Source organism: Bos taurus, chromosome 7 (assembly GCF_002263795.3).
Source record: "Bos taurus isolate L1 Dominette 01449 registration number 42190680 breed Hereford chromosome 7, ARS-UCD2.0, whole genome shotgun sequence".
Classification (NCBI taxonomy): domain Eukaryota; kingdom Metazoa; phylum Chordata; class Mammalia; order Artiodactyla; family Bovidae; genus Bos; species Bos taurus.
The window spans coordinates 107,725,831-107,736,575 of NC_037334.1; the positions used below are offsets into that span (position 1 = coordinate 107,725,831).

Genomic DNA, 10,745 nt, shown 5'->3' on the forward strand with positions numbered 1-10,745 from the left:
TCGTCCCCAAAATCTCACTGTTGCATGTGATCTCCAACCCAATTTAGGAGAGCCAACAGGTGAGTTTTCCTTAGAAAGATCCCTCTCAAGAGTTCTGAATTTAAGGCGTTAGAATGAACCATCCATTTGGGGAATTAAGTGAAATACCCAAGGAGAGAAAGTAAGACATCAAAGTCATGAATAATCAGGAGTAATGAGCGACGATAAATAGAAGCCGTACCAAGAGGGGAAGTCGGTGGGAAAGAGCAGGAGCAGGAAAAGCAGAAACAGGAAGTAGATGAAGGCCAGTGGAATCAGACAGGGCCTTGGGGAATCCTTTTTAAGGAGGACAGCCTTGGTCAGCATGCTTTTCTGGCTTTTTACCTTTCATGAAAATAACAGTCTCATACACTAAAAATATCAGTGCAGGAAGGTGGGAAAAAAGCACAGACTACCTGAAGTTCCTTTTCTAAGCTACTTACTAATGAAAACACAACCTCCCTGATTTCTTTTCTGCTAAGCTATAAAGAAGCTCTTCAAGAAATACAGCGGGGAAAGGTCTGGATTTCAGCCCTAGGATTCCTTTTGAATTCAATGTCTGATTCCATAGGTTGTGTTTATATGATATCAAAGTAACTATTTTAACGTGTGGGGTGAAAAGGGAGTCTTTGACACCACATAGACAAGAGACTCAAGGCTTTTTGTTGTGTAAGCTCTTCAGTTGGCATTTACAGAAAGAGCCCCTCTTCTGCCAGACTGCAGTGTCATTATTTTCCTCCTCCATAGAGGAGCCATAAATCACTTAGAGGATAAACTGGCAGGTGTTATATAAACACTGAATACAACTGAACATTCCTTTCAAATAGTGTCATGGTAAAACCCACAAGGCTCAAAGAATTTGCAGTACTCTGAAGAAGAAAGCAATACAATAGCCTCAGAAATACTGACATTGCTAGTAAAATAAATCTACAGTATTGACTTTGAGAAGGAAAAAAACCCAACACTAAAGCAACAACAAAACAACAACAAAGTCTATATTTAAAAGGAAGCAGCCGATATCAAAGTAAATAAAATGTCTTCCTGTAGCCAGAAGTCCTGCTGCCTCTCACAGGTTCAAAGTGCTTTTGTGCCACAAAATTATAGTTTACCGTCACTTGTGTGATTAAGGAAGTACAGCGGAAATGCCTACGTGTCTTCTGGAATAGGTAAGAAGTAGAAAGGATAAAAGTTATTTCCTGTTGTTTTTCTTAGGACCTCAAGTCAGCTTTCTGCAACAAATGTTAGCTTTATTTTCACACGGGAAACCCTTTATTTTCCTGTTCTCTTTGGTCCAAGTCACACTGGTTTATTGAGCATCTAGTATGGGCCACTGGTGAAAGATGCCGGATCCTGAATGACAGGGAAGCCTCAGTGTGGAGAGTGGGATTCAAATGGGGGCCACAGGGCAGAAAAGACACGAGATGGGAAGGAACATCCGAAACAGACCTAAAAGGACCGGGCAGGTGGAGATGGCAACAGGCTGCGTTCCATGTTGGAAGAACAGCACAAGCCTGAGCATACAAGATCATCAGGCTCAGAGACAAGAGCAAATAGTTTGGCGTAATTGTAGAGGGGTAGGAGGAGACAGTTGAAAGGGTAGGCGAAGGCTGTATTACAATTCTTTAGGTTCAGGATTCTTTAAGCTCAGAAATACAAGAATTGGCCCACTTCACTGCAGAGTCAAGGGGAGCTCTGGCTTCAACCAAAGCTGGATCCGGGGACTCCCACCTTGCCCTGTAAATGTCACCTCTTTTCTCCCTGTTGGTTTCATTATCACGTTTTAGTTGTTAACTCCTGGCAGCTTCAGTCTCATACCAATTCTAGCAGTCTCAACTGAAAACGAGCTTCTTTTTCTCAACTGCTCAGCCAAGACTCAGAATAGAGATCCTTTGATCTAAGTCATTTCTGCCTCTCCCTGAACCAATTACTGTGTCTTATGTCCACTCCTGGAGCCAAAAAGAGGGATCAGTGCCAGTCAATTCATATGGACGAGGGAATGAGTCCCCATAAGGAATCTTAAAGACACCACCACAACAAGAGCTGGCTTCTGGGATGGAAAAACAGCAGGTGTCCCCACAAGGGGCCATACATAACCTGGGGGTTCTGAAACCAAGCTGAAGAATATGCACTTGATTCGGCTGAGGAGAGTCATCAAATATTTTAATGCAGAGAAGCAGAATGATGGAAGCTGTTCCAGAATGATCTGACCCCAAGATGAAGGAAAATATAAGAGAGTTGAGAGATAAGAGGCTCTTTTATCAATAATCTTATCAATAATCATTTCTGAAAAAGAAAATGAGGGTCCAAACCAGAATTGTAGTCCTAATGTGAAGGTGATGGATTAGAGATGGAAGTTGCATCAACTTGGTTATCAGCTGAATTCTGTGGAAGAGAAAGAAAATGAGTCATCAAAGATGATTGTTTTTTTGCAAACCTGGTCAACTGGAGAAACAGGGAGTTAGGAGGAGTAGTTTGGGGGTGAAATTAGTTGAGCTTGGCAGTGCTGAGTTTGAGGACAGGTGATGCTCCCAGTGGAGATTTTCATCAGGCAGCTGGAAAGGGAAGTCAGTACAATCCAGAAGCAGAGCCAGGTGCATACAGGTAAAGGGGAAACGTCAAGGTCATTCCAGGAGACAGTAATGGAGGCCCAGGGCAAGAGTCATCCTGGGGCAGATGACCATTCGAGCTGGCTTCTGTGTTTGCATCCATCGGTTGTGTGACCGTCCCAGGAGGTCTGGGGTTTCGCCCAGGCGGTCTCAGTGGATAGGCACCAGGAAGGCTCACAGAGCAGATGGTGTGAGCAGCTGATTTGTTTCTTGGTCTCTTCCCTAATAATTGAAAGTTCTCATTTCTTCCTTCCACTGTCTTCTCATTCCTCATGTATATTCTGACTCTCCAAGGCTGTTAGCAGGTCCACACAATCTTTCTACCCCCAAGTCTCTAGTTAACTGCTCTCAAAATAACTCCTCTGTGGATCATCCGCTCCTCTCGTCTCTGTCACATCCATTCCAACAGCTCTTGTGAAAGCAGCATTCCAGCGCAGGACTAAGGTCTTTGCTCTGGAGCAGAGTCACCGTGTGACTGTGGCCAAAGTATTGATCTTCTGAAACCTCCATTTCCTCACCTGAAAAAAAATAGTAACCATACCTACTTTATAGGGTTGCTGTGAAGGTAAGTAAAATACGTGTGGTGCAGAAGCAATAACGGTGTGTTTAACATACCGAGTTGTATGTCCTAGTGAAAAGTAATTTGCAAGGCAGGAGTTTTAATCTGGATAAGAACTCCATCGTCCTGCTCTCGAACTGTTTTACTCCACTCCTCACTGCACCCTCCTTCGTGCTCCCCTCCTGGAAGCACATGGACAATTTCAGTCTGAGACCCCCGCAGACAGCCCTCAGCTGCACAGGTCACAGAGCCTACGGAGGATGGTGAAGGACGGTGAACCTATGGAGGAAGGCTTCACCTTCGCCAAGAGCACGGTGAGGCTGCTGGCATGGCAGAGGCACTCACGGCCCTGGGTGTGCAGGGGCAGGGGAGGGCGGAGGCAGCTTCCAAGCCTCTGAGCTGCGGTCTCCTCCTTCACAAATAAACCAGAACACCGCTAACATTCGTTCCAACCCAAGTGAGGGCTTAGGGGTGAGTGGGGGGTGAAGGTACGTTGTCACGAGAGATGGTGGGCAAGAGGCTGGCATGATCCAGTAAGGGGGAAAGGAGCAGGACAGGGCTACGAGCACAGACTGGCAGGTGAGCTGAGAAGACAGGTGGTGAGAAGGAAACGGTGCCATGTGGGAGAGACCAACAGGCAAGGCAAGGTTGCCAAAGCCAAGGATCGTGCTCTTCTCTGTGTGCTTGAGTCCAGCCTCCAACCTCTTACTGTGCAGAGGGTGGGGAAGAATCTGAAGGGTTAAGAAGCCCAGGAATATCTAGTTTAGAAAACTAGCTTTGCCAGATTTTCTACTTTGTTCATTTGCTACCGATTAGAGTCAAGAGCCTGGACTTCCCTGGTGGCTCAGTGGTAACGCAGGAGACACAGGTTCGATCCCTGATCTAGGAAGATCCCACCGCCCATGGAGCAACGAAGCCCATGTACCACAGCCCTTGAGCTCTAGAGCCCGGGAACTGCAAGTACTGAGCCCACCTGCCCTAGAGCCGTGTTCACCAACAAGAGAAGCCGTGGCAACGTGAAGCCTGGGCACTGCAGGCAGAGAGTGGCCCCCACTCTCCGCCACTAGGGTAAAGCCCATGTATAACAGTGAAGACCCAGCACAGGGAAAATCAATTTTAAAATAAATAACATAATTTTTTTAAAAGAACATCAGTTCAGTTCAATTCAGTAGCTCAGTTGTGTCTGACTCTTTGTGACCCCATGGATGGCAGCACACCAGGCTTCCTTGTCCATCACTAACTCCAGGAGTTTCCCCAAACTCATGTCCACTGAGTTGGTGATGCCATCCAACCATCTCATCCTCTGTCGTCCCCTTCTCCTCCCGCCTTCAATCTTTCCCACCATCAGGGTCTTTTCCAGTGAGTCAGCTCTTCACATCATGTGGCCAAAGTATTGGAGTTTCAGCTTCAACATCAGTTCTTCCAATGAACACCCAGGACTGATCTCCTTTAGGATGGACTGGTTGGATCTCCTTGCAGTCCAAGGGACTCTCAAGAGTCTTCTCCAACACCGTAGTTCAAAAGCATCAATTCTTTGGTGCTCAGCTTTCTTTATAGTCCAACTCTCACATCCATACATGACTACTGGAGAAATCATAGCCTTGACTAGATAGACCTTTGTTGACAAAGTAACATCTCCGTTTTTTAATATACACCTTCCTTATCTTTATGTATTTTGGTATCCAACCGAAAGAGTGAAGCAGGAGGATGTGGAGAGCAGCGCAGGTGACCTCAGAAGGGACAGGAGGCCTGTGTGTGCTGCAGGTGGGGTCGTACATAGCACTGCAGATCCCTCGTTCCCAGAGCAGGACTGGGCCAGCACCAAGAGCATATGTAGGAACGACCCTTTCATGAATCATGCTATTTTGAAAGGGCCCTTCATCCATCAGGCTGACCCAAAATAAATACAACCATCACATTCGGAAGCCCTGAAGAAAGCCCTTCTCTTTGGCACTCGGATTACAGACGGAGCTGACACAGCATGGAATGCAATGATTTATGCAGCAGGAAGATGACTGGCTGTGGGGCAACAGGGAGATTTTCTTCTGCAAGAATTTCTGTCGTGGCCTTTCCTGACCCTTCACTCTGCTGATTGAAATTTAAAAGTAAAATGAATGCCTTTTCCATGAGTTATTGAGTTTTCTTCTCCTGCACTTAGCATAACTTGCTACTTGGGGGGAAAAAAGGGCAAAGGGCTCTGTTCAGTCGAATGTCTGAATTAATGATCTCCCTGAGCATCTTGGATTTAAATGGTAGGTTTGAGGGTGCAGAGAACCTGGGTGTTTCCAGTGAGACATACAGCTTTATTAGGGCTTGTAATAGAAAGAGAAGCTGATCAGGAAAATGGTGATGAAATCCCAGTGAGGATGATGGCCTCAGTTTAGAAGTGATCTTAAGCTGTTCCAGTGAATGCCAGAGGTCCTTGGTTTCTAAGCCCTCTCTGCTCATGTTGACCTGGTTTCAGGAAACTGATTCACACAAACACCAGCCCTGACCTTAGCAAAGGGGAGTAGTAAGAAAGAGGGTGAAGTGTGTTTACTTTAGATTTGCCAAAATAAATTTGGTGATTTAACCAAAAAAGAATGAGCATCAGTTAGAGCTGGGGGCGGAAAAGGCCCAAAGGAACCATGTGACGGATCTCTATTTCCCTGAAATTGCTCTAACATTTAAATCAAAAGTTTTCAAGATATTTTTACAATAGCGTTTGACACTACAGGAAGTAAGGGAGAAAGGATGTCTGTTGTACTACAGTGGATGAAGCGCCAGTACCAGCCTGTGGGTTGTCGTTGTTTCCTTCTAGACAGACGTGTTCCCTAAAGCCATCAGCATCTGTGACAAGACAGCTGTGAGAGAGTGAGCCTGGAATGCAGACGTCCGCGTTGAACAGCTGAGACAAGCAGTGTGATGCAGAGAGAGCGTCTGATTGGAACCAGGACACCTTCACCCTGGCTGGCTGCTGCGACACCCTGCACCACAGCGACCTCACAGGGAAGGACAGGAGAGGCTCTGAGAGGGAGGCTTCCGGAAAGCCTTCCACCCGCCACGCCTGCTTGGCAAGGGCCAAGTGCCAGAGGCCCAAACACAGAAACGAGGCGCTTGGCATTGGATGTGCGAGAAAAACCTGTATGATGCAAAAATGCAATGTCACACACGTACAGAAATCTCACGGTCAGCTTTCTGACAATCTCCGGGACCCACTGGGCCTGTGAGGAGCTGCCTGGCAAGTCAAGATGAGGCTCCAGCACCAACAGGCGCTGATGTAGCAGCGCCCACACCCCAGGCAGGGGGTTTTGTGTGTGCCGTACACTGCTGTCACCATTCCAGACAGAACAACAACACTAGCAGCTACGCAAGCCCTGTGGCACCAAGTTTCCATATCTTAGCTCATCAACCTAACGAAATCGATACTATCATTCCCATTTCATAGCTGAGGAAATGGTGACTTAGGCTGGAAAACCAACTTGACTAAAGTCTGGCAGAGCTAAAGGACAGGGAAGCAAAGATGAACCTGAAGAGTCAGTAGGAGGAGGGCATGGAGGTGCCACGGGGAAAGAAATGCAGAAACACAAGAGCAGATAGTCAGATGCAAATCAGACCACAAGCCAGGGGTTGGCAGCCGGTCAAGTCTGTACCCGGGAACCACAGATACTGAGTGCTCCTGCTCGACAGCACGGGGTCCAAGGGCTTCTCACACTCAGTGTGTCTGTGAATCACCCAGGGGTCATGTTCAAACTGCAGACTGATTCCACCAGTCCTGAGATCCGGCATTTCTGACAAATTTCCAGGTGACGTGATGCTCCTGGTCTGAGTTCAATCTGAGTAGTAAGAATCTAGATGAGCCCGTACGCTGGTCTAAGAACTAAGGCTCAGTGGCCTGTAAGATCCACAGAGCTCGGTGAAGACAATAAAGATGATGGACTGAGGCTTTTTTTCTTTTTCTATTTACTAGATTGCTGGTTCACCATAAAAGGACACCACTTGGAAGAGCCAGATGGAACAGGTGCTGTCAGGGCAAGGTGTGGGAGAAGGGATGCAGTTTCCACACCCTGAAAGGTATGCCTCCCTCCCAACACCCCAACCCAGACGCTCTTCAAACTCCAGTTGCTGAGTTTTTATATAGCTAACTTCATTCAGCTTTTTTCATTTATGTTGTTATAGTTCACTTTTTTTGCAACACAGTCCTATTACAATAGGCCAACTATATGAACACCAAATTTAATCATAGACTAAAACGTTGGGAACCCAATGTCAGTTTCCATATTTTTTTTTTTTTTTCCAAAAAAGCTAAACTGCAGAAGTGACCCAACCTTTCAATTTATAGATGGCGAGACTGAAGCCTGGAGTGGAGAAGTGCTTTACCAGTTACTAGAAGATGCAAGCTGAGCATCTCTTGGCCCTGAAAGGTAACGAATAAGGCTAACAGAGGTAGGTAGATTAGAATATGCTGCAGAAAGCATTGCTTGTCACATTGAGAAACCTAGGTTTTATCATACAGGCAAAGGCAAATTTTGAATATTCTGATAAGGAAAAGTTGAAAATTCTGAGTTAGTGTAACAAATCTGGCAAAAGAGCATAGCATTAAGTGCTGGAGGCTTGGAGATCAATTCAGAATCTAATGCCTTATTAGCTTGATCAAAGGCAATGGCACCCCACTCCAGTACTCTTGCCTGGCAAATCCCATGGACAGAGGAACCTGGTAGGCTTCAGTCCATGGGGTGAGTCGGACATGACTGAGCAACTTCACTTTCACTTTTCACTTTCCTGCATTAGAGAAGGAAATGGCAACCCACTCCAGTGTTCTTGCCTGGAGAATCCCAGGGACAGTGGAGCCTGGTGGGCTGCTGTCTATGGGGTCTCACAGAGTTGGACACGACTGACGTGACTTAGCAGCAGCAGCATAGAACATAAGATGCCATCAGTTATAAGAAGCACTTGTGTTCCTCAAAGAAAGAAAAATTTCTGTCACTACAACTATGACAAAATGATTTATCACTTTGGAGTGTTTATTTTATATGTATTGAATTGGTCTCATATACTTACTTAGACATAACTTTTTTATTATGTATTACCCTTATGCATTCATAAAAATAAACCATGAGCCAAATGAATTGGTTAAGGTCATGGTTCCCAAAATATGCACCAAGCCACCTCAAGGAGCCAGTGAACTAAAGGGGGTACCATGGGATGGTTTATATTTTCAGGGGAAACACAATAATGTTTGACGTATGTTAGACATGGTGCCAACTATGAGCTCCAAGTTATTCATAAATTCAACGTGGGATCAGACTACACTTCAATGACGCTGTATTTTGTCAAGTTGGGTTATTGGCAATTGCCGTGATAAAAGAAAGCCAGTACTGAAAAAACAACGTGGGTCAGGAAGGGAAGGTGCCAGTGTCCAAGTTGATTCCACGGTTTGAAAAGGTGTGTAGCGCCCCAAAGGCACACCCGTTCCAGTAGTGAGTATTCTAGCTATCTAAGCGTGAAATTCAAAGGGGTTTTTACGAGCTTACTTCTGTCTTTGTTTATTTCTGTTTTTGGCTGTCCTGGGTCTTGTTGCTGGCATGGGCCTTCTCTGGCCGTGAGCGGGGCTCCCCTCCGTCCGGGGCGCGGGCGTCTCATCACGGTGCCTCTCCAGCGGCAGAGCACAGTCTGTAGCTGCACGGGCTTCCGCAGCCGCGGCTCAAAGGCTCGGCTCAGGGGTTGGGGCTCGGGGGCCCTGGAGCACTGATTCAGTAGCTTAGTCGTTCTGTGCATGTGGAATCTTCTCAGACTCGGGATCAAACCGGTGTCCCCTGCATTGCCATCAGGGAAGCCCCAAAAGTTAATTTTACAAATGGCTATTAAGTTGTTGGATCAAAGGATTTTAAAAATGAAACTGTTGGATATTTCTTTTAGCCTAGATGTGCTATGAAGAAGAACTCAGACCTTGGAAATGTCATGAACCAATAAAGTTGGAGAATCTCTGGGTATTCCTGAAGTTTGTTCACATTCATAATGCACATTTCCTGGGTCCCTCTCAGTTTCACAGCAGTCTGCACCCACGTTTCATCTGCTCAGAAACACCCTCTGTGCCACGGATGCCCTGGTGGCGTGCCACGTTTAAAGAATGCTGCGCTACTGTTTCTGCGATTTTAAAGCCCCATTCATTCTGAAAGTATTGTTGCTGGAAAATATCCCAGTTTGTTCAATAGAAGGTTTTAAGGCAATAACCAAGACTCATATTCCTTCCTTGAATAGTCTGTTAGGAGCTAGCAGTTGACAACAATGAATTCCATTTATTTCACCAGGAAAAATATGTCAGACGGAGCTAGCTTAGGCAATGACAAATACACCGCTACTGATACCTTCCTGTTAATACGGCACTGCTGCTACACGGAGAGCAAGTGCAAGTGGCCATTGAGAATAAACCCTATCACGATTTCAAAGACGTTACAATGTGAAAAAAGGTTTATGTATCAAGAAACTGACAAAATATAATATCTGTCTCACAATGCCATGAGAGTCGAGGTAATAATGTGAAAAGATGTGTCAGAAGTAATATTGTTCTGATTAACTACTGGGAGATAAGGGCCTAAGGAAAATACTGAAAGAGGCCATAGAAAAGGGGCTACGGTGTTAGGAGGCACTGAGGTAGAATCAACAGGGTTTCGAAATTAGAACATAAACTTGCATCATGCGCAGCTCTCCGCTGGTCAAGACTGTCCCAAAAGTGCTTGGTGAGGTACGTGCCCCTACGTTAGAACCTCACAGGAAATGTACAACCCACCTGGCAAGTCCTTGGCCCTCTTTAGATCTTGTTCCAAAGTCATAGCCGCAGACTCAAGCCGTGTGCTCTTAACCCTGACAGATATTCAGTGGTTGCTTCAGAGAGCGCCCTTGGTAAAGCGAAGAAATGTCCTGCATGTTTACCGAAAATCACATATATTTCATTCTTGAAAAGTATAGTTTGATGAAAGTGAAAGTCACTGAGTCGTCTCCGACTCTTTGTGACCCCACGGAATTTAGAGTCCAGGGGATTCTCCAGGCCAGAATACTGGAGTGCATAGCCTTTCCCTTCTCCAGGGATCTTCCTAACCCAGGGATCGAACCCAGGTCTCCCGCATTGCAAGCAGATTCTTTACCAGCTGAGCCACAACACAGGACAAGGTTATTATAAAATACTGACTGTACTCCCTACTTGGCGGCGGTGGTGGTGATGCTCTGTCCTGTCTGACTCTTTGCGACCTCATGAACTGCAGCTCACCAGGTTCCTTTGTCCACGGGATTCCCCAGGCAAGAATACTGGAGTGGGTTGCCATTTCCTCCTCCTCCAGGGGATCTTCCGGATCCAGGGATCTCCTGCAATGGCAGGCAGATTCTTTCTGCGTGTATACTTTCTGGCCGCTTTAGAGAGAGCCGGAAGCAGCTCTTTGCCATCTCTAGCCTTTCCTGGCACTAAGCAGAACCTTCTATCAATCCCTTGAAGTGATCACTCTTTTTCAGACTTTCAAGGAAGCCAGCCCAGAACGGTGAGGCAGTCACAAAGCATTTCTTGGAGTCAGAAAAATGTGCTACATTTG

General features: G+C 46.1%; 1 long non-coding RNA gene across 1 annotated transcript; it reads right to left on the reverse strand.

The window, feature by feature from the left end:
• Positions 1–2,161: 2,161 nt before the first annotated feature.
• On the reverse strand, positions 2,162–10,369 carry LOC112447534 (uncharacterized). Its single transcript, XR_009495376.1, has 2 exons — positions 9,953–10,369; positions 2,162–3,142 (listed from the first exon to the last, which is right to left on the reverse strand). It is a non-coding gene; the product is annotated as an uncharacterized lncRNA (long non-coding RNA).
• Between the last annotated feature and the right edge of the window lie 376 nt (positions 10,370–10,745).